Below are 24,504 nucleotides of genomic sequence, written 5' to 3' on the forward strand. Positions count from 1 at the left end.
GTAGGGGCGGGGTTTTTGCGTTCCCCTGGCCCTTGGCGGCGCTGCGTGAGTGCGTTGGGGGCTGCGCCTGCGGGCGCCCGCTCAGCGCGTGGTGAGACGCACAGCAGGTGTGCGGCGCGCCTGCTTCCGCCGCGTTCTTGCCCGCCCGGGACTGGACGCCGCCCGGCCTAGAGGCCTACGTGGCCTGCGCGCCGGTGACGGCGGCAGCAGCGTGGGGAACCGGGACGCGGAGCCGAAGAGGGGCACAGGCGGTGCCCTGCGCGGAGCCCCCTCGAGGGCGAGGTACGGAGAAGGCCCGACCGCGGCCGGGGTGAGTAGGCGCCGGCCCGCAAGGCCAGGGGGGTGGCGGCGGGGAGCTGGGCGGGAGTAAGAGCCGGTGGGACCGCAGGGCCTCGGTGTGTTCCAGCGTGCGCATCCGGAAGCCCCTGTGCAAGGGCAGCGGTGCCGGCGGCTCCCGTGAGGACGTGCCGGACGCGCAGGCCCGGCAGGCCGGCCAGCGCCCACTCCATGGGCACCAGAGCCCCAAACCCCAGCCTCTGGGCAGAGGAGACAGGCCTGACGGACGCCAAAGGTTCAGACCCTTCGGAGGTGACGCGCTCCGAGGGGCTTGGCTCCGCCGGGGTCAGGGGCCCCGGAGATGGCCGAGGTTTCGGAGGCGGCGGCCGGGCGCAGGGTGGACCCAGACCTCCGCAGCTTTCACTCCTGGCCGCGGGGCCCCAGGATTTGCTCTCGCATGTCCAGCAGGCAACCCGCCTGCAGCAGCTGCAGCAGCAGCCGCAGGGCCCAAGTCACCCCCGGCGTCGCCGCCTCCGCCGCCTGCCCCTTGGGGCCTTCCGGGCCTGGACCGACCCCCGCCCGCCCCAGACCCGCCCGTGGCTGTCGCTTGGTTGGAGTGGGCTCCAGTCAGACTGTACTGGATTTGAGCCCTGGATTTTCCACTTTACTGTGCAAATTAAGGTAAACGGCTGAATTTCTCAAAGTTTGTTTCTTGTGTAAAATGAGGAGTGATACAGTAGTTTCTGCCTAAGAAGAACGCATGAATACAAGTAAAACATTTTGCACAGTGTGGGGTGCCCAGTGTTGGATGTATGCAGTGTTATGGTATTTGGGATTCCAGTGGAGACATGCAAACTAGGGGAGCAAAAGGGGAGGGTTGACTGAGTCTCCTTGTAGCTCAGGAGATAGGACTTGAGGCAGGACCTGAGGGTCCAGGAGGGGTTGACTGCAGGGACCGGCTCTGAAAGGAGCAGTGGGTGTGCTCGGCATGGAGATGCAGGTGACCGTGGAGTGCAGGTGGCTCTGGATTGTAAACTGGGGGGCTGATGGGTGGAAAGGCGACCCGACGTGTAAACAAGGACATTTGTGTCAACCTGGTGATGCTTTTCAGTACTTCTGAGTAGTTAAGCCATAAAGAGATTGGCGTTTTAAAAAATTATTGCAGTGGCAGAATGGAGAATGGATTGAAGAAAGGTAAGATTAGTGTGTGGGTTGTGGGTAAAAGTACCTGAACTGAAATGGGCAGTGGGGAAGGAAAGAGACAGATATGGGGAGTGTTCAGGATTTACAGCTGCCCGGACTTGAGCTTTGATTGGGTGATTTCTTTGGTTTCTGATTCTCTAGGAAGCGTCAGGATATGAAAGCGAGAACAGGTCTCAGGCAAGATGGTCATTTTCTGTTGGATATCTAGAATTTGTGATTTTGGGGCCATTGTGGTGGCAATTCCTGGAGGACAGAGGAGCTGGGGTTATTAGCATAGGCCATGGGTTATATGCTAGAAGGGTACGCATATGAATCTCGTAAGTTACGGTATAGTGGAGAGTAGTTCATTGGGATAAAGTTAAGGACAGTGAGGAGCAGGCGTAGAGAGAGGAGAGGGAATGGATTCGTGGGAGGCTTGGCTGGAGGATATTGTTTAAGATCGGAGCGGTGGAGCTGGGCTCCTGATTCTGAAGTCCATTCTGGGGAGTTATTAGAGTTGACGGGCTCAGGTGTGGGCTGAGAGTGGACACCCCCAGGCTGGAGGAGGTTGTGCTGAGAAGCAGACACGGGGCTGTGAGGGGAAAGCTGTGTGGAGGAGGCCGGCCAGGCTCCCCTCTGGGGTGGGTCAGTGATGACCCTGCCGGGTGAGACAGGATTCAGAGGTGGAGAGGAGTTTGCGCAACGTGGCCTGGAACATTGTCTAGATGCTTCTGGGGGCCTGGATTGTGTGGCCACGTTATATGAGAGGAATCAGGAAAGTCACCTTTCAGCTCAGCTGTCCCTGGCTTGCTTCTCACACCCGCCTTCTCAGCTACCATCTTGGGTCCCCAGTCCCTGCTCCTCACTCCAGCCTGTGGTTCTCACTTCAGGGTCAGGGTCCCTCCAGGGTGTGATTGGCAATGTGTGAGGACATTTGGTGGCCACAATGCAGGAGGGGTGTGCCGAGACCAGCTCGGCGACTCGAGGTGAGTGACGGGTGCCGCAAGCTTGAGGAAGACACAGACACAGACTGAAGAGAAAAGTGGGGGGGGGGGGGGGGGGGGTGGGGCTCAAGACCTCTCGGATCAAGAGCCCCCGCTGACTCATCCCAGGTTGCTTTTATTGAGTTCCTGGTCTAACATTCTCAGGTTACACCCATAAACAATCAAAGGCCTCACATGACTGAGGCAATTATCTTTGTTTACTTCCTGGGTCCGAGTTGAGCAGGTGTGGATTTGAGCTGGGGGTGGAGAGCAAAACAGCCCTGGGGGCAGGAGACCTCTCTCAGATATTAGGGGTCTGTGCCCCACCCGTGTTGGCCCCTCTGCGACTGTGCCTGTCTTAGGTTGTTCCTCCCTTGAGGAATCTTACCCGTCTCTGGCTAACCAGTCATCCTCCAGGGCCAAACAGGGTGATATAAGGAAGGCTCTATGCACCACCCCTGTTGGCCCCTCTACGGCTGTGCCTGTCTTAGGTTGTTCCTCCCTTGAGGAATCTTACCCGTCTTTGGCTAACCAGCCGTCCTTCAGGGCCAAACAGGGTGATATTAGTCTCCACGCCCTGCACCCTCAGCTCCTCCACTGCTCAAGCAGGACATTCTGAATCCCATCGCTCGGCCCACATACTTTACCATTTTCAAGGTTTCAGAAAGGTTCCCGAGTGTCTTCCCACAGGGGTGCAGCTGGCATCTGGGGGTGGAGTCTGAGGTTGCCGCCAAGCGCTTTACAGGACCCCTCCCCCAACAGAGAGTGTCCAGTACCAATGCTAGCAGTTGAGAAATGCCGTGATGACATTTGACCGTATCCTATTCCTGTGTAAAGCCTTTTTAGTCGTTTTTCTGTCAGAATGAAGCCCAGGTTCCTTGGACCTCCATGACCTGCCTTCTCCTCCAGCTTGAGACCCGACCTTCACCTGCCAAAGTGCTTCTCTGTTTCTCTCTCTGTGGGGCTGGGTGAGTGTTCCTGCACCTGCTCCTGAACTGTTACTTCCTCGTGCAGTTCACTCTCTTTCAGAGAATGCTCTTCAGAGTTAGACGTCATTCCGTCCGTAGACATCTTCCTTCACCATCAAAGTCTGCATTTACTCTCTCAAAGGACCTACCCTGTGTCATCATAGGCTACACACCTTGCATGCCTCAGTGCACATTAAATCCTCCATGGAGGTGCTCTTGTGATGGTGCAGTGCTGTGTCCCTGTGTTACCACAGAAACATGAATCTGTGATGAACACAGGGATCCAGTCTCCCCAGTGTGGTCAGAGCAGACCCTAGTCCTAGACCGTGGACTCCAGTCCCATCTCCTCCACTTACTGAAGAGGTTGGGACAGTTACAAGGTCATGGGTTAAAAGTTTTCATGTGTAATAATAGTAACTATTGGGAGCTATGTGGAAGAGTAAATGAGACTAATTGATAAAGCATTTAGTGAACTACTTGGCATGCAATAAGGGCCCAGTTAATAGCAGTGATTACTGTTTTTGTTATCTTTCATGTTTCTATCACAGAACCCAGCATAGCCATTCAGTAAATGTGCCCTGATTTCCCGAAGAGGAGGGTTGGGAGGAAAGCCCTGGTGACTGAGAAAGGGAAGACCTGGAAGATCTACCAAGTGGGTTGATTTAATGATCAGGAGTTACATATGTTTCACAGTCTTGTGAACGCTTGGAGGAAAGGAAGGTGGAGGGAAGGAAGGTGGAGGATGGGAGGGAACATGGATTCGCTCAGGAATCGCTTGGCCTGGGAACCGACTCTCTACTGGGTCTCTGCTTCTGGGCTTATTGCCATTCTTCTTTCTTACTCTACTTGCTACTGTTGATTTTACTGGTGTAATTGCCACCTTCTTCCCCCACATCTTTCTGGAGAGAGTAGGAAAAGCCGCGGGTCAGACACCTGCCAGTTTGTGAAGGCGAGTCCATCATGTCCACGTGGTGGTGTGTTCCTGGCCTCTTCGTGGTGACCACATGCCCCTGGGAAAGTGTCACCCGCAAAGACTGGCACATCAGTTACTTGTAGTGTCACCCTAAATAATAGAGGTAAACGGAGGCCACATCAGATGACCAGAAATTGAGTTTGTTGGGGAAAAGCAGAGGGCTTGCAGTTCAGGAAGTCAGTTGAGGGTTTGGGGCAGCTCCATCGCTGGGCAAGGAGTGAAAAGAGGGGGCGCCCAGCCAGCATCCAGGCAGTGAGTTCATTGGCTTGAGGATGGGGAGGGACTCTTGGTGGGTGTTCTCTGGTCAGGAGACAGGTTTCCATCTTCTGTAAACCAGGCACTTAGGGAAAATAAGCCTCTTGGTTCCTCAGTTTGTTTCCTGGGGGGCGCGTGTGTGAGTCTCCATGCCTCCCCCAGTTCCATTTCAGACTGAAATCCTCTCGTGGTCATTTCCGCTCACTCTGTGGTGTGTATGTCCGGCATAGTCTGTGGACACTGTGGCCTTAACGAATGAAAGTACCACCGTCTACAAGGACATCTGCTTTACTCAGTTCCAGAGCCAGAGGAACCCAAGGGCTAGAGGTTGTTGGTTTTCTTGGCTGGATAATTCTTGTAGGATGAAATTATTGAAGGGAACTGTCAATAAATATAAACAGGAAGAAATCTGCTTACTATTCTTAGTTTTTTTCCCAAGGGGCATTTTTTCATCCAATTTTATTTTTAGTTAAAAAGTAGATAATTACTTCCTAAAGAATATGATAAGTGGATTGCATGAAGTTGTGCCTTGCTTTCTCTCTTTGCTGGCTGTACACTTGCATGATTTTTAAATAGTCGTATTAGAAACCTTTCTTTACCACAGGCTTGATGGTATGGTGGGTCAGGTTACATCCCCCAGGTTTAGTAGTCATACGGTTTAGTGTAAAGTAGAAGGATTTTAATACATGTTTTGAAAATTGTTTCTCTGGACTCTGTGATTTTATGGCTGAATGACCAGTTCCTGTAGTCATCGGTATCCAAGCTTTTATGCATGTGAATTGAATCACATATATTTTGAGGTTATTTTTGACCTGGTGTGTGTTTTAGTAAATATCTAACATGTGCTGCTTTTTGTGTATTCTATCTTAGAAGGCAAACAGCTGATTCTCTCCCGCCCCCCAATTAGGCTCCATTGTTGAGTATTGTTGCAGGAGTAGTCAGGCTTCTGGTTGCTGTTCCCTCCCCACAGTGTTGTGAGCTCAGAGGAAATGCTGCCAGGACTTTGGTGGATTTCAGAATAATCCCCAACCAGAAAGTCCATTGAGGTTTAGAAAAACCAGCTTTCAACAGCTCATCTGCGGCAGTCACACTTTTTAAGCTAATGATGTACTTTCTTCTCTGTGGTTTGTATTTCCTCATTTAAGGGTCATGCTGTTTCAGATGCCTGTTTTGCTTTCACAACTGCTGATGCAGAGTGTATTTTGAGTTTATAGCATAGACTTTTATTAAAATGGGTGATTTTCTTCTCTTTCCCTTGGATACATACTGAATAGTAATTAGATCTGCAGATGTAACTGGCGTTTCTGAGGCTTCCTTCTCTCGTCTCAAGAGCCTGAGAACCTGAAGTGCAGAACCTGAAGGGTCCTGGGACCCAGGAGACACCAGTCAGCCAGGAGCTGAGAGGGCTTTTCCTGCAGATTTTTACTAGACTTTGGAAATCTGAAAGAAAATGTATTTTCTTTGTATTCCATTATTGTCTAGATGAGGGGTTGGCAGAGTTTTTTAAAGCTGGATGGATGGAAGCTATCTTAGGCTTTGGTAACTGTTTCACAGCCCCTGTCACAGCACCCAGCTCTGCTGTTGTCATTTGAGTGCCATGGACAGCGTGGAGTGAATAGTAAGTCTGGCTGTTACTTCCTAGTGAGACTTCATTTACAAACACTGCCAGTGGGCGGCAGTTTGCTGGACCCTGGTCTGTACTTAGGTAAGACGTAAAACATAAATTTATTGTGTCAGTTTGACTTTTCTTTCTGTCTCTAATCATAAGTGGTCACCAGCCAGTCACATAAAAGTTCTTGACATTTTTTTCCTGAAAAATGTAGATCCTCTCCCTGTGCTGTGCTGGTCACTGTCAAAGGGGCTGCCAGGTGGGCAGATACAATGGCACAGTATTTCGTGGGGGACAGAAGACTTGAGTTCTGAGTGGTCAGTGTGGTTGGAGCACAGTGTCCAGTGTGAGGGGCCGGGGTGGGGGAGGCATCTGTAGGGAAGATTCTGGGTGGTGCTCAGAGCCGTTGAGGAAGGCTTCTGGAAGATGGGTTTAGGAATTGGAACTCAGCCTTGAGAGCAGTGGGGAAGCACTGGAGTGTTTGGGCAGACGAGAGGGCATTCTGGGTGCTTGTGGAGTCTTGACTGAGGGGTGTTCTGTGGGTCTGACTTGGAGGCTGGACGATTCTGAGGAAATGGAGTGGGAATCCAGGGGAGCGAAGGTGCTGCCCTTGACCATGGAGGTGGTGCTGGGGGTGAAGAAGGAACAATCTGATGATTCTGGTAGATGAGTGGTTCTCCCCCCTCAAGTGGGCATTGGAATCACCTGGAGGACTTGTGAGCACAACTGCTGGACCCACCCCAGAGGTTCTGAGTCTGGAGGCCTGAGGTGGGCTCCCTGGGGGATGCTGCTGCTGGTGGCCTGGGACCACACTCTGAGAAGCTCTGCCTTGGAAGGTCCGGATGATGAGCCTTGGGGATTTGGTTGATGGTATAAAGGCGAGGGAGGGGGCAGGAATAAGGAGGGTGTGTGCGCAGATTTCTGGCTTGGGCGACAGGCAAGAGGGTGATGCTGTTTCTGTGAAAAGTACAGGAGGAGCAGGTTGGGAGAACAGTTAGTTCAGTTCAGGTCCTATGGAATTTGGGGATAATTGCTGAAAGACATATAAAAGTAACTGGTTATTTGTGTCTTGGGGTCAGGAGACAGAGCCCAGTGGGAGAGAGATGGAGGAACCTTCATCATGTAGATGATTCCTGAAGCCGTTATGCATTGAAAAGGTCCTGCAGAGTGAGAATCAAGCAGGGCCTTACATGCAGGTGAACATTTATGTGATGGGCAGGGGGAGAGTTGCATGGAAGAGGTAGAGAGCAGTCAGAGGTGGGGCAGAAAAACAGATAAAGAAGACAGACAGATGGAGTATTAAGTGATATAAAATGGTGCTAAGAGGTCAAGAAAGAGTAAGACTGAAAAGTAGTTATTGAATTTGCCAAAGCTCTGATCAGTAACGTTGCAGATGTTGAGAGCAGTCTGGGTGGGGTGTGGGGGGTGCTGGCCAGGTCTCCACAGCCTGAGGCTAGGTGGGGTGAACTGGTCAGGGTGAGCTGGGGAGATGGGAAACGGTCAGCACAGGTGTGTGATGAGTGCCAGAGGGTTGTGTCAGGTGGGCTCTGAGTGGGAAAGGAAAAGTACCTTTTTAAAAAGCTTGGGAGTGTTTAGAGCGTGTCCAGATGCTGATAGAGGGTATCCCATAGAGAAGGAGAAGTGATGGATAGTGTATGGTCCTGAGAAAGCAGAGGGAGGGGATGGGTAGCGCAGGTCGGGGTTGGCCTGGGACACGGACAGGCTTCTCATTGTGGTGGCTTCTCGTTGAGGAGCACAGCCTCTCGGCACATGGGCTTCAGTAGTTCCCAGCACGTGGGCTCAGTAATTGTGGCTTGCAGGCTTAGTTGCTCCATGGCATGTGGGATCTTCCTGGACCAGGGATCGAACCCATGTCCCCTGCGTTGGCAGGTGGATTCTTAACCACTGCACCACCGGGGAAGTCCCTGGACCTTCTAAAGATGTTTGCAAAAGGTGCTGGGGATCCTTGTAAGTAAACACTGGGGATTCAAAGATGGGAGACAACCCAGGAAGAGTGGAGCTAGGATGAGTAGCCTGAGAAATCTGTGTGAACAGTGAGGACCCGAAGATGTACTTTAAATACTGTCCTGAAACAAGAGCTTTAGAAATGAGAATTTTCCCACCATGTTCCGTGTGAGAACCCTGGCGTCACTAGTTCACCTGGAGCAGCCGCCCGGGAGGAGGTCAGTTTAGAGCAGAGTCTGAAGGGATGGGCTGTGGATGCAGCTCAGAAACGTGTTGGCATGTCCTGAAGCCCATGAGTCTGGAAAGACCACAAGTGAGCCTGCGGGTTAGGAGTAAGGTGCCTGGTTGCTGTCACTGTCCTTTTCTAAGGCCAGGCTTCTTGAGGTACCAGCTGGGCTGTATTGAAGGTCTTACGGATCCCATCAGGGGCATGAGATTAGGGTATCCTTGAGAATAAAGCATCTGATGCAAAGTCAGTATATAAGTGAGGTTAGGGATTGCCATTAATGGAATCTGAATCTAAAAGTGGCCTCCTTTTGCAGTAAATATTGGTTGCATGTTGTTGATAGACTTACCAAAGGTGGATGGGGAAGAGGCCGTCTGGACACGTGCAGGTGGAGGAGGGGGACAGGTGTGTCCTGAGGAGGGTCAAGAATGCAGTGGAGAAAGCCTTTCTTTCTGGTTTTCTATTACAAATGCAGCCGGTATTTACTACAATAGGAGGTGATCTTCAGATGGAAAACCGGTGGCAGTGGGAGCCAGGGCAGGATCCAGGAGGAATCCCGCGTCAGGCGCCTTACAGTGCTGATCCTGACTAACTCTGCAAGGCGGGCTCCGCGATTCTGCACCGGGGGGGGGGGGGGCCTAGGGTCTGTGAGGGGCCCCCATTGGCACCTCCACCACTCCTGCTCCCGGGTGCCAGGTACAACACTGAGATGGTGGTCTACGTGTGCCAGCTTTCAAAGTACTCGGGAGAAGTTTGTGCTGAGGAGTGTAACACCTGGTTTGCTGTCTAATAAGAAAAAAAATGTACCCTCATGTAGGATATATTGACTCGATACTGCAGAAGCCACCCCTGATTTATCGGGCACCCGTTTGATAGCAGTATTGTGCCGTTTCAGTTTGGTTGCCCCAGTCCCAGCGGTGGGAATGAGGAGAGTCGGAAAACTGGGACTTGTTTCTTGTCCTTGATGCCGTGAGACACACACTGTAAGTGATCTGTGGCTCTGAGGATCCTGGTAGCAGAACTACATTGTTTTCATACTTCAGCACTTCTCTGTTTTGCAAAATCAATCAATGAATCAATCAGTCAATCTGTCAGCAGCAGTTATGGGGGAAACCGAAAGTGGTCTTGAGGACCACATGTTTTTTCTTTTTCTTCCCTCTCAAAAAAAGTCTTTATTTTCACAGTACCTCTCCCAAAGTAGGTCTCAGTGAGTTATCTTTTTACAGCAGCATCATTAATAACAAAACCCATGAATTGCAGCCAACATTTAGTCTCAGGGACGAGCACTGTGCTAAGTGTTTATAGCATGGGTCACTTAAATTGATTGATTTTAATTTAAACATTTATTGTTTAATCGTACTTCCATTTTCTGATGTGAAGACTGAGACGTGGAGAGTGCCACTTGCTAGGTTACACAGTTTTGTAAGCTGCAGAGGTGGAATCCAAACCCAGGAAAGCTGACTCCACATCTCCTGCCTTTTCTTCACCTCCCGCAGCCCATCTGTTGCCAAAGCTGTTGATTCAGAGATGCTGCTGAACAGCTTGGGGGTCAGGGGCTCTGAACCACCGCAGTGGAGCAGCCTCCCATTAAGCTACAGGCGGCCATCCGCCTGCAGCCGTGGTCCTCTCTGCACACTGTGTGGTTCTGGAGTGTTTACTACTGAACAAAATCCATGTATAAGTCGACCCACGCCATCCAGACCCACGTTGTTAAGGGGTCACCTGTGTATCTAGAAACTCTGGCCTTGTTTCTCTTCCATTGTCATCACCCTGGTGCATGTCACCTCTGTGCCTCCTATTTGGCCTCCGTGGTCTGCTCCTGCCCCCTCAGCTCTCTCCGCACAGAGGAGGGGTCCTGTCACCTGTTGGAGATGCTCACCCTCACCTGAGGCAACCCCTTAACTCTTACTCATGGCCTGCAGGGCCTCCCTCAGCAGCCTCCTGACTGGGTCTGCAGCTCCTCTCGGCTGTGTTAGACTATGCTACCCACAGGGCTTCCTAAAGTTCTAATTTGGGCTCCTCTTTTGGAACATCTGATTGAGCAGGTCTGAGATTGGAGTCTGGAAATAGGGGTTTGATTGGCCAGGTTTGGGCAAGTTTTGCACTAGAAAATGTTTTCTTTGATTATTAGTTTCTGCTTAGATGTGGAAGCTGCTTTTTGCCCTTTTTCTTTAACTCCAAGAAGGTCCTACCTTTGAACTCTCAAGAATTTGAGCTCAGCAGATGAGGACCACTGGGTGAGCACTCAGCTTAATGACCGAACATCTTCCCCAGAAGGCTCGTTGAGCTTTGGTTCACTTTCTGTGTGTAATTGAGAAGCTGCTCAGCTGAGAGAGATGGAGCTGCTCTCCAGGTGGTTGACAGACTCTTCAGTGAAAGTAATGCCACCTTTAATTTCATATGGGAACTTTCTTTGTTTAATTCTTTCATTATTCTTATTTGAAAAAAGTAGAGATGTAAAATGCAGATGTTCAGACCTAGAAGTGTAACTCTGAGTAATCCCTATCTTTAACAAAGTGTTTATTAAATTTAATCTCATTGTGTGGCCCCAGGCCTAATGCCTAGGATTTTTCTTCCTTTTGCTACTTCCTTTTGTCAGCTACAGTTGGCACGCACCATCGGCACTTGCTGTCTACCTCTGCAAGGATTAAATCATGTGCTGTTGCAGCTGCTGACTGCCAACGCCCCCCGAAAGATGTTCAGGGTGGAGCGTTGAAATGAGGCCCTCTGTGCTCTGTGAAAGACTGGCAGACCATGTCTTTAGATAGTTAGATATTTTCAGAAGTGAACTTTATGAGCCCAATTCTGGTATCTCCTCCTATCTAGAAAAACATTAAAATCCCTCATGGTGACGACTGCTCTCTGTGAGTAGCAGTAACTTGCATAAGACTAGCAGAAACCTTCTGTAACAATATGTGTTGATTACATGTTTTTCTCTTTCACCAAAACCACATATGTACTGATCTTCCCCTCTGCCTCTTTGGAGCAGTTTCTCAGAGCTATCTGGGATGCTGTCTTCCAGGCTGCAGTCCTCATTTTGCCCCAGATAAAACTTCAGTCGCAACTCTCACATTGTGCACTGTTTTTCTGGACAGTTTTGGCAGCCACGAAGGGACCCAGAGTGGACTTCTCTCCTTCCCCTGAACTCTATGAGGAACTGGAGCCTTGGTACCAGCAGAGGCCCCTTGCGCCCATATGCCTCCTCGGGGAGTCCAGACGCATTCAGGTAAGTCTCTCCTGGTTCTCGGATCTCCCGTATTGGTTGATGGTCCTGAGTTTTCCACAGCAGTGATTATCAGCATTCTGTCTTCCAGGTCACTTATTCGCCTTTCTGCCTTAGTTAATCTGCTGTTGGTTCTTTCTAGTGTGTTTTTCATTTCAGTTATTGTGTTGCATATCTCTGTTTGTTTGCTCTTTAATTCTTCTAGGTCTTTGGTAAACTTTTCGATTTTTGCATCCAGTCTTTTCTCAAAGTCCTGGATCATCTTCACCATCATTATTCTGTATTCTTTTTCTGGAAGTGTGCTTATCTCCTCTTCTTTTAGTTGTTTTTCTGGGGTTTTATCCGGTCCTTTCATCTGGTAGAAAGTCCTCTGCTTTTTCATTTTCTCTATCTTTCTGGGGCTGTGGTTTTCAGTTTCATAAGACGAAATACTGCTGATGGTGCTTGATCCTGCTGTCTGCCCTCTTGTAGAGGAAGCTATCTAGGAGGCTCATGGTGCTTCCTGATGGGAAGGACTGATGGTGGGTAGGGCTGGGTGGGCAGAGCTCATTAAGACTTTACTCTGATTTGGTGGGCAGAGCTCAGTGAAACTTTAATCTGCTTGCCTGCCAGTGGGTGGGGCTGTGTTCCCATCTTGTTGGTTGTGTGGCCTGAGGCTACCTAGCATGGGCGCTTACAGGCTCTTTGGTGGGGCTAATGGTGGACTCTGGGAGGGCTCACGCCAATGAGCACTTCCCAGAACCCCTGCTGCCAGTGACCCTGTCTTCTCAGTGAGCCACAGCTGCCCCCCACCTCTGCAGGCAAGCCTCCAACACCAGCAGGTGGGTCTGGTTCAGTCTCCTACGGGGTCACTGCTCCTTCTCCCTAGGTCCTGGTGAGCACACTTTTTGTGTGCCCTCCAAGAGTGGAGTGTCCGTTTCCCCCAGTCCTGTGGAGGTCCTGCAGTCAAATCCCACTGGCTTTCAAAATCTGATTCTCTGGGGATTCCTCCTCCCGTTGCTGGACCCCCGGGTTGGGAAACCTGACGTGGGGCTCAGAATCCTCACTTTAGTGAGTGGAGTTCTGCAGTATAACTGTTCTCCAGTTTGTGAGTCACCCACCCAGCATTTATGGGATTTGATTTTAACGTGATTGCACCCCCCCTGCCATCTCATTGTGGTTTCTCCTTTGTCTCTGGATGTGGGGTGTCTTTTTTGGTGAGTTCCAGTGTCTTTTTGTCAATGATTGTTTAGCAGTTAGTTGTGATTCCGGTGCTCTTGCAAGAGGGAGTGAGCGCACGTCCTCCTACTCCACCATCTTGATCTCTTCCTCCGTCCTGAGTTTTATTTGGCAGTGTAGCAGGTACCTGCCTCCTCCCAGCTGAGAGATACTGGAGGGGGGTGGGGGCCTGGTTGAAAGATACCAGGGCAATACCCACCCAGTGGATAGGTACTGGGCGGGATGCTTGGTTAAAAGATACTGGGGAATATCCACCTAGGTGAAAGTTCCTAGAGGGTGAGGGCTGGTTGAAAGATACCAGGGGAATACCCACCCAGTAGAAAGATACTGGGTGGGGGGAGTCAGTTGAAAGATACTGGGGAATACCCACCAAGTGGAAAAACACTGTGGGGGGGGGGGGTCAGTTGAAAGATACTGGAGAGTACCCACCCAGGTGAAAGATCCTGGGGGGTGGGGCGTGATTGAAAGATACCAGGGCTTGCTCAGTTGTAAGAGGCTGAGTGGTCTGTGCTGAGTGGTTAGGTAAGAGGCTGATCTGACGCTTTTCCTCAGTTCGGCTGCCTTAATAGAATTTGTTGGGATAAAAGTGAAGATATTACATGAGAGCTTCACTCTGGAGAAACGGGACAAGAACCCCTGCCAGCTGGTTGCAGCTTTCTCAGGCGACTGGGAAGTTTACAGGAGTGGTGGAGGCAGAGTCCTCATCCCATGCAGTGGTCCTGTAGGGAAACCCACTCATTACTTAAAACACTTGCTTGCCAGGGGTCGCAATAAAAATTGGCCATTCAGCGATCTGAGCACCCTTGGTGGTCTTAGACCACCGGAGGATGAAACTGGGACACGTAAGAGGGCTGGAACGACCCTGGGGTGATGCCTAGAGGAGTTAAGCTCACAAGCGGCACTCTGGCCCACCACACAATCTCACTAGTGTTTTTATCCCAGACAAATTCAACTTTAAAATGGGAAATAGAGCCTCTCAAACACAGAAACAAGGGGCGTCAGAAGGCCAGCCTCTGACCAACACCTCAGTCAGGTTTATGTACGTATAAAACCTATACTTACAAGTACCTACTTCATTGGGAACTTATACTAAAGGAGATCTCAACCTAAAATGACCAAATTGGGGTTATTTTGATGTTCCAAAATTGCTGTTTTGTGCGCACAGTTAGAAAAAAGCTGGCCTTAATATCAAACAGACTGAGTGGAATGCTTACTTTGGTTGGTATCTAGAAGCTTCTAAACTGGAACGGCTGCTAGCACTCTCTGTCTCCAGCTCACTCTCTCCCTCTGCTCCTCCCACATAGCCTCATCCATCGGAATTGTCTCTTTTTCTCTTCCAACTCTTCTGCCTCCTTCTGCTCCCCTCTCCCCAGAAAAGAAGGATAAACAGTCAGAAGTGATTATAGCTCCCTCTAAGGAGAAACCTGGTACAGGGGGAGGTGAACCGTCCTCGGTGCTAGGCACACACCCTGGACCCGAGCAGAACTTAGGGCTTGGCTAAGGAGTTTCAGTTGATCATCCGGACCTATGAGCCCAGGTTTTCAGATCTTCATCAATTAATACAGCTGTCCATTCTAAAAGCAAAGAAAGGGAATGGGTAAAGAAAGTAGGATGAAAACATCCCTTAATGGATTTTGAAGCACAGGCTCACACTGCATGCAGTGAATTAGCTCAGAAATTACTCAGACTTATCCCAGAGCTTTTCCCAAAAACCTTAGAGTGGACAGAGATTCCACCGTGCAGGCAAAGATCGGATGACTAAATTCTGGACTGTTAGGAAAGGTTTGAGGGGAAAAAAAACAACTTTTAAGCAACGTTCTGGCTTGGCTTTTGAATTATTCTCTAACCACCAAAAGGATTGTTTGCTTAACCCCACTTTTTTAGAACGCTTAGATGAGGATTAGGCTACTCTAGTCAAAAGACACAATCTAGGTTCATCTGCATTACATACAAACACCCTTGTTATATTGGCTGACCAACTTTTCAAAACCATAAAAAAGAAGAAAAGGAGAGAGAGAAAAGGGGGTATCTGTGGCAATTATGAACCTTGCACAACCTTCAATTGCAGCAGTGAAGTACACAATGCCAGTCAAAGTTTTAATCAACCCTCATTTAATTCCCAAGCAGTAGGGAAAGCTAGTTTGAAGGAAAAAAAAATTCTCTTCAGAATTTTGATCATAAGGGAATAAGTCCTGCGAGGGAGAACCTGATTTTCTCTCCCTGCACCTTGAGACCAGAGCTCTCAGGAACATATCTTATCTAGACTATCTCTAATTCCTGAGATTGAGAAAGAAAAACAAAACTGGAGGAAGCCTTTTAGAATTCTTATTTCAACTGCTATTTATAACCTAGTGAGTTTTATATTATGATATCTGATGCATGACTAAGTTTAGAAAATGCAGCTACATCTCGTGTGTGTGTCTGGATATATGTATGTCTCAGTATGTGGCTTTGTCTCTGGATAATATTGCTGTGGTTAATTTGTAAATGAGCTCTGTTTAACTGGCTTAAAGAAAAGTAAGCACTTACAAATTAAAATAATTCTAAATACAAAAAAATTAAGCTAAATAAGTTTCAGGTTCACAGGAACAGGGAACTATTCAGTATTAAATTAATATCTGGTATTAATGTTTGTTGATCTACTTAACATAGACATGTTTTTAGAGCCATCAACATTAAGTATAATACTTTTGTTATGCCTAGGTGTAATATAAACTAATTAAAATCTTGTTCTATCTGTTACAAATCTAATAACAAGGAAAGTAACTTTATGTGAAGAAACTTTTAAGGAAAGAAAATGTAAATGAGATAAGAGCTTTTAGACAAGCTCTATTAAAATAATTATGCTTTAGGAATGCCTATCTAAAATAGTGTCTCCAGATTCTGGTAACTTGACAGTCTAAAATTGTGCTAAATTAAGTGATGGAGGCTTATTGAATAGCTAGGTCATTGCCAAATAAAATAAGATACTGAAATATTAATTACTGACCACTGGCTTCCTCTTACAGAGAAACTAAAGATAGTTTGGACTATTAGTAAAGAAGTTTGGTGCTGTGTTCTCTGAAGTAAGCAAATGTTTTTAGAAATTATCACTGGTATTTATGTTCACCAGTCTACAGAATGCTAACATAAAGGACAGTTCATGGTTGCTTAAGGAAAGTAGGATGTGTGTTTTCAAGAAGGCATGTGGAATGGAATTACATTTTATTAAGGGAAAGGGAAGTAGGTCTGACTCAGAGGTGTCTGTTTCTGGATGGGAAAGCAATGGATACAGAGAGTGAGAAAAAGGTTTGTGGAAAGTGGACCCTGTGAAAAGAGTTTTGTGCATGGTCATGATTGACTAAGTTTAGAATAAATTTAGTTGAGTAACTTAATTTTAAAAGTAAGCTGGTGCACAACTTGAATTTGGCTTTTCTCTCTTTTAAGAGGACAAGTTTTCTCAAAATGTTGAGCTGCCTTTTGATAACAGATGTTAAGTTTCCTTACCTTTACAAAACTTCCCACATCAAATTCTAATGAAGTCCTTGGACCTCTAGCTAACTTTGGATGCTTCAAAGGGCCCCTCAAACATCCCGAAGAGAGATATGAACTAGGTTCATTTGGTACATTAACTTACATGGGAAGTATTGTCAAAGGAGTAATAAATCTTAGATTTTAGCATATAGTAATTGTTATTAATATAGATATTCTAGACATTATATGGAGTTCCTAAAATTCTGGTATGTCCTGATAAAATGTTATCATTCATGATTCTAGTATTGTATGCCATGTCAGTAACCAGTTTGCTTGTCAGTTACATTGCAATTAGATTTTAAATGCTCCTTCTTAAACCTTATGTTATTGTAGACAGTTATGGTTTTATTCTGATGCCTTTGCAAAAATGCTTCCTCTTCAAGAAGACTTATAAAAAGGACTTTTGGAAAAATACAAGTTTCTGACTTTCTGACCGTAATGCTCAACTGGGTAAGAAATTGAAGAATCCTAATGAGAAACCTGATGGCTTCATAAGCTGTTAACAAAAAGGATTAGTTACATAGGAGTGAGCAAACTGGTGAATATGGTCATACATTTTATGGTTTCTATCTGAAAAATGACTGGCTTAAATCTTTGTTTTCCAGGTGTAAGGAAAACCTTGCCCTCAAACAATTATGACTTACAGTAATTTGGCAAACTATACCTTTGTAAGCAGGATTGAAACCTTTATCTTTTCTCTCTTTCTGTTCCCTCCAGACATTGGAAACTCTTAGGTTCCCAGCAGCTTTATCAGATAAATTAGAAAGGCTGCCTCACTAACAGGTATAAAAACTCAGGGTATTTTGGGGCCCTTAAAAAGGGAGGAATTCCCCTAGATTTGTTAGGCAAAATCTGTGATAAGCCCCTGGCATGACTTTCCTAGCCCTGAAAGGTCTTTTAAAAAAAGTTGTCTTGGACTTCCTAGGTGGCGCAGTGGGTGGGAATCCGCCTGCCAATGCGTGGGACACGGGTTCGATCCCTGCCCCAGGGGGATACCACATGCCGTGGAGCAACTGAGCCTGTGTGCCACAGCTGTTGAGGCTGTGCTCTAGAGCCCATGAGCCACAACTATTGAGCCCATGTGCCGCAACTACTGAAGCCCATGCACCTAGAGCCCGTGCTCTGCAACAAGAGGTCACTGCAATGAGGGGCCCGCACACCGCAACGAAGAGTAGCCCCCGCTCGACGCAACTAGAGAAAGCCCGTGTGCAGCAACGAAGACCGAACACAGCCAACTAAATAAATAAATAAAATAAATTTATTAAAAAAAAAAAAAAGTTCAGTCTGAGACTCCTTATAAAAGTCTCAGCAAAGCAAAAAGCCTGTATGATCAAGTATAGTTACATAAATTATCAGGCCAAGTTTTTTTTTTTTTTTTTTTTTTTTTGAGACCAGACTTCTTTTGCAAACAACTGAGTCTTAATTCGGTTATATTTGGTAAAAATGAGCGCCATTTTAGAGAGAAAAAGTTTATGTTTCAATGAATATGAAGTGCCGGTTTTGCTGATAGAGGTCTGTATTTACTAAGATTCACTCCCTGGATAGTGCCTTGCTGTTACCCTATATTAATGCAGAGTCTAACTGAGTTTGTAAAAGGACACTGCAAGTTTGTTTCGGAAGCTTATCTCAGTAATCTGTGTTTGAATGAAAATCAGATGCCCCAGGACCTGCAGCCAGGGGACTACACATACTGGAAAGGACATACTTTAAAGGACAATCTCCAACCTAGATGGAAGGACCCTTATCAGAGGAGAAACTGCACTCACACTAGGATGAGAAGAAACCAACATTAGAAGTAGATAGCTATCCCAAGATCCTGCACCTGACTTGTATGAGCATTTGTAATGTTTTCTTGACTTCTTGGAGCTTTGTATATGACTCAGATGTTTTCCTATGCTAATTTTAAAACTCAGTCCAGTTGTTGAGTTTGTGGCCCAATAGCTATGACTAGTACTCTTGGGTTACCTTGGTGGATTTCTCCCCTCCAAGGCTCTAATTGGACGGCCCTCAGGAAATTTATTCTAGAGGAAAAAATTATAGTCCTTTTCAGGAGATCCCCTCACCTAGACAATAATACCTGCTCTGACGCTGGCCCTAAAAAAATGAATTTTCCTCTCAAGTTACTCAAGCTCTAGCAGAGAAACAAGCAATATTTCAGCCAAGGAATAAAACCTCCCACAAAGATGGGTTGGTTTTATGTGGTTACCAACAGGCTGTGGGCATTTGTTTCAATGCCCCCCTTTATCTCGGGAACAATTAAATTATACGAAGGATAAGCAGCCTAGGAACACTAGGAAATTGGGCTGGGGGCCTTATGGACAGTGTCAGAATGTAATACCCCTGAAAGATAAAGATTGGTACAAAATAGACTCAGACAACTTGAGGATATATTGGGCTACACCTAAGGGAAGTTTTTGGCTTAAATATTTGCTTATAACTCTATTAATGTTATTAGCTATATTATTTGTATTTTGCCTGTTTTACAAAATTATTGTTTCTTGTGGTACCAAAAATGTGACTGAGCAGCTGACAAAACTAATGATGACTAGGTGACTGGAAAGCATTAATCAAAGATATAGTTCTGTATGCGATCAATGATTGCAATAGTGTAATGCTAGATACAGGAAGACACAACAAGAGGGAGGTTTTCCTGGACTGTAGCAGACTAGAAATACAGGTGGTCCAGAGACCTCTGACCTTTGTAAAAAATACCTAGCCCAGTAATAGCACACTGAGTGGCCTATCTGCAAAATCTTCGCCAGAGCTAGGAAGGAGCCTTCCCAGCACCATGGGACAAAATGGTCACGAAGTGCCTCCCAAAGCGTGGTCGAGTTTATGACCATGAGGGGCCCTGTCAGCTACAGTTGGCACTCACCACTGGCACTTGCCATCCACCTCTGTGAGGATTAACTCAGGTGCTGCTGCAGCTGCTGACTTTCAGCACCCCCTGAAAGGAGTTCAGGCTGGAGGGCTGAAATGAGGCCCTGTGTGCTCTGTGAAAAACTGGCAGAACAGGTCATCAGATAGTCAGATGTTTCCAGGAGACAACTTTATGAGCTCAATTCTGGTACCTCCTCACATCTAGAAAAACACTAAAATCCTTCATGGTGACGACTGCTCCTCGTGACTCACAGTAACCTGCATGAGACCAGCAGAAACCTGCTGTAAACAATATGTGCTTGATTGCATGTTTTTCTCTTTCACCAAAACCACACATATACTGATCTCCCCCCCTGCCTCTTTGGAGCAGTTTCTCAGAGCTATCTGGGATGCTGTCTTCCAGGCTGCAGGCCTCATTTTGCCCCAGATAAACTCAACTCACAACTCTCACGTTGTGAATTTTTTTTAAGTCGACAGTTTCTATATTTATAAGCATGTTCTTCTGAATTTTACTTTTGAAATATAAGGGGTTGTGGAACATTGAAGTTACAGAATATTAAGACTGAGAATAAGATAATTATCTGTGAGGTTATCAATGTTTCAAACAATCCTAGAGAACAGTTTTTAAACCTGTTCAGTAATCTTGTCTGCAGGGTATGTATTCTAAATTAAGAAGTTGTAATTGAATGCATATACAGATACAGGTAAAGTTATTTTCAATAAATTAATTTTACAGATGCTTTTCTCTACCACTATCGCACATACCAAGTTATTTCTGATTTAATTGGTAAGCTCTTTAATTGTACCACATAAATATGTATGCATAAAAGAAACAAGGTACTATTCCTGTTAGAGTCTTCCACGTCTGTTCTGTTAATGCCGAGCATTTCTGCTGCATTTATTCTATAGCATTTATTCTGTTACAGTGTTGAATTTTTATTCCCCTGTTTGTGTGGAAGAGAAGTTAGGTTGCCATTTGCTTTCTTCTTGGCAAGTGTCTACACTCAGCAAGCATAGCAACTGAGGCACTAAATTTCAGTCAGAAATAGAACTCAGCTTCATTTTGAATGTTTCTTCTCATTCATGCTCAGGGATCCAAGTATCACATGTTTAGCTGTACCCTCGTCTGGTGATTTTAAATTATGGAAGGGAATTTCCAGAACAGATTTCCAGGTGACCTTGAACAGTGTTGGGGTGAGGGCTACCCTGCAAGCAGTCGGCAAGCTGCGTATAATTTATAGTGAGCTCTCCGTGTCTGCAGTTCAACCAGCAGGATGGGCTGCAGTATTTACTAGTGAGAAAATCAAGTATAAGTGGACCCGTGCAGCTCAAGCCCTGACTCTGTTCAAGGGTCAGCTGTAATTTCCAGGGTTACAGAGTGGCTGCTGACAGACATTTTAAAATTTCAGCACCACAGAATATATTCACTGGAAAGTTAATTGTAGTAGTTTTGATTTTTAAAATTTTAAATATTTGTTCATTTAGCAAATTTTTAAAATTGGAGAAAAATGGAAGCTGCTTTCTGCATTGCTCAAGAAAAGAGTAATTGTAGTTTTCTTTCTCTCAGCAGAGATGAAAACAAATACGGGTGTAGTCCAGGTTACAGACATATTAGAGAAAATAATCCAGTGCTGAAATGCTGATGCTGATGAAATTAAAGGATTTTTTGTATTCTTCTGACCCAGCGCTTCCTCAGTTCAAGCTCTGGATGACTCCCTTCAGTTGAGTTTTTGCTTAAAAGAACATCCTTTCCTTTTTAGATAAAACAATTTTCATTAAGTTGAAATTGCCAAGCAATTATCTCCCTTAGCTAAAGGATTAACTTTTACTGAAATAGTCTTTCACTTGTAAGGATTTGTTCAAAACTATGTGAAGGAGCTCATGTCAGGAGGTAAAGATCACGTATGCTTACAGATACGATGGGCCGCAGATGCACATTTGAGGTCAAATACCCATCAGACCTAGTGAACACAGAGTACTGACGGAACCGGTTGATCTTGTCTGTACCCGGCAGTAAACGAGTGTTGATTAAACAAGACACCAGGCCATCCCACCGTCTCCTTAACTGAGCAGGAGGCAGTGTCTCTGATCCTGAGGCGAGTTTTCACAAGGGAAGCCCAAGCATACACAACCGAGACACATCCTGCTCAGAGCCTTGCTAGATCATGGCTTCCATTAAGGTCACACTGACATTTAATAATAATTTGAGATTAAAATCCAGCTAGAGCACTGAGCTATGGGATGAGAATTCATTTTGTTTCTAAACTCTGTTACTGGTTGTGTTACCTCACTGGTAAAATGAAGTCCAACTCTGTGACCTCTGATGACCCTTTAAGTAACAGTAACATTTTTTGGAGCCCTTACTTTGCTAAAGATTTTACACAGCATTTGATCTTATAACACCTTATAACAGCCTGGGAGGTATTATTTTTTCTTTTTTAAGTTTTTATTTTTTTTCTTTTTACAATAAACTGCATATATTTAGAGTGTACAGTTTGGTATCCCAGTCTCCCAATTCGTTCCCCCCACCAACCCTCCCCGCTTTCCCCACTTGGTGTGCACATGTTTGTTCTCTACATCTGTGTCTCTATTTCTGCCTTGCAATCGGGTTGATTTGTACCATTTTTCTATAGTCCACATATATGTGTTAATATACAATATTTGTTTTCCTCTTTCTGACTCACTTCACTCTGTATGACAGTCTCTAGGTGCATCCATGTCTCTAAGAATGTCCCAGTTTCATTGCTTTTCAGAGCTGAGTAAGATTCCATTGTATGTATGTACCACATCTTCTTTATCCATTCATCTGTCAGTGGACATTTAGGTTGCTTCCGTGTCCTGGCTATTGTAAATAGTGCTGCAGTGAACATTGGCGTGCGTGTGTCTTTTTGAATTATGGTGTTCTCTGGGTATATGCCCAGTAGTGGGATTGCTGGGTCATATGGCAGTTCTATTTTTAGTTTTGCAAGGAACCTCCATACTGTTTTCCATAGTGGCTGTATCAATTTACATTCCCACCAGCAGTGCAAGAGCATTCCCTTTTCTCCACACCCTCTCCAGCATTTACTGCTCGTAGATTTTCTGATGATGCCCATTCTAACCGGTGTGAGGTGATACCTCATTGTCGTTTTGATTTGCATTTCTCTAATAATTCGTGATGTTGAGCAACTTTTCATGTGCCTCTTGGCCATCCGTATGTCCTCTTTGGAGAAATGCCTGTTTGGGTCTTCTGCCCATTTTTTGATTGGGTTGCTTGTTTTTTTGATATTGAGCTGGATAAACTGTTCATATGTTTTGGAGATTAATCCTTTGTCTGTTGATTCGTTTGCAAATATTTTCTCCCATTCTGAGGGTTGTCTTTTCTTCTTGCTTATAGTTTCCTTTGCTGTGCAGAAGCTTTGAAGTTTCATTAGGTCCCACTTATTAATTTTTGTTTTTATTTCCATTATTCTAGGGGGTGGATCAAAAAAGATCTTGCTGTTATTTACGTCAAAGAGTGTTCTTCCTATGTTTTCCTCTAGGAGTTTTATAGTGTCTGGCCTTACATTTAGGTCTTTTATCCATTTTGAGTTTATTTTTGTATATGGTGTGTTAGGAAGTGTTCTAATTTCATTCTTTTACACGTAGCTGTCCAGTTTTCCCAGCACCACTTATTGACGAGGCTGCCTTTTCTCCATTGTGTATCCTTGCCTCCTTTGTCATAGATTAGTTGACCGTAGTTTATCTCTGGGCTTTCTGTCCTGTTCCACTGATCTCTATTTCTGTTTTTGTGCCAGTACCATACTGTCTTGATCACCGTGGCCTTGCAGTATAGCCTGAAGTCAGGAAGCCTGATTCCCCCAACTCCGTCTTTCCTTCTCAAGATTGCTTTGGCTGTTCGGCGTCTTCTGTGTTCCCATACAAATCATAAAATTTCTTGTTCTAGTTCTGTGAAAAATGCCATTGGTAATTTGATCAGGATTGCATTGAATCTGTAAATTGCTTTTGGTAGTATAGTCATTTTCACAATGTTGATTCTTCCAATCCAAGAACATGGTATGTCCCTCCATCTGTTTGTGTCTTCTTTGATTTCTTTCACGAGTGTCTTATAGTTTTCTGAGTACAGGTCTTTTACCTCCTTGGTTAGGTTTATTCCTAGGTATGTAATTCTTTTTGTTGCAGTGGTGAATGGGATTGTTTCCTTAACTTCTCTTTCTGATCTTTCATTGTTGGTGTATAGAAATGCAAGAGATTTCTGTGTGTTAACTTTGTATCCTGCAACTTTACCAAATTCATTGATTAGCTCGAGTAGTTTTCTGGTGGCATCTTTAGGATTTTCTATGTGTAGTATCATGTCATCTGCAAAGAGTGACAGTTTGACTTCTTCTTTTCCAGTTTGGATTCCTTTGATTTCTTTTTCTTCCCTGATGGCTGTGGCAAGGACTTCCAAAACTATGTTGAGTAGTAGTGGTGAGAGTGGACATCCTTGTCTTGTTCCTGATCTTAGAGGGAATGCTTCCAGTTGTTCACCATTGAGAATGATGTTTGCTGTGGGTTTGTCGTATATGGCCTTTATTATGTTGAGGTAGGTTCCCTCTGTGCCCACCTTCTGGAGAGTTTTGATCATAAATGGGTGTTGAATTTTGTCCAAAGCTTTTTCTGCATCTATTGAGATGATCATGTGGTTTTTATCCTTCAATTTGTAAATATGGTGCATCACATTTTTAAGAAATATTTTTGGCTGTATTGGGTCTTTGTTGCTGCGCGCAGGCTTTTTCTAGTGGTGGTGAGTGGGGGCTACTCTTCATTGTGTTATGCGGGCTTCTCAGTGCAATAGCTTCTTTTGTTGTGGAGCTCGGGCTCTAGGCCCTCAGGCTTCAGTAGTTGTGGCATGTGGGCTCAGGAGTTGTGCCTGGTGGGCTCTAGACCTTGGGCTCCATAGTTGCGGCCCATGGGCATAGTTGCTCTGCAGCATGTGCGATCTTCCTGGAACAGGGATGGAACCCGTATCCCCTGCGTTGTCAGGTGGATTCTTAACCACTGTGCCACCAGTGAATCCCCATAGTGGATGCTTTTGACTTCATGTGCCTAGGATATAATTAATGGTATGCTGTGTTTCATATTAATGTAAAATAAGTGAAATGATGCATATGTACTACAGAGCTTCTGAAGAGGAGTGGCCTGGGGAGTAGATCTTGAAAGAGAATGGAGGAAGGCATTTTGGGGGGAGGGAGGGTTGTGTGTTGGGTTTTCT

General features: G+C 45.9%; 1 long non-coding RNA gene across 2 annotated transcripts; it reads left to right on the forward strand.

Annotated features, from left to right (window-relative positions):
* Positions 1-24,063, forward strand: LOC130829916 (uncharacterized). Of its 2 annotated transcripts, XR_009047673.1 has the most exons (4): positions 1-310; positions 11,533-11,663; positions 17,109-17,174; positions 17,317-24,063. It is a non-coding gene; the product is annotated as an uncharacterized LOC130829916 (long non-coding RNA). The 2 variants fall into 2 exon arrangements; XR_009047672.1 differs by lacking the exon at positions 17,109-17,174.
* The last annotated feature ends 441 nt before the right edge of the window (positions 24,064-24,504 follow it).

The sequence above is a fragment of the Hippopotamus amphibius genome, chromosome 10, assembly GCF_030028045.1.
Source record: "Hippopotamus amphibius kiboko isolate mHipAmp2 chromosome 10, mHipAmp2.hap2, whole genome shotgun sequence".
NCBI classification, from domain to species: domain Eukaryota; kingdom Metazoa; phylum Chordata; class Mammalia; order Artiodactyla; family Hippopotamidae; genus Hippopotamus; species Hippopotamus amphibius.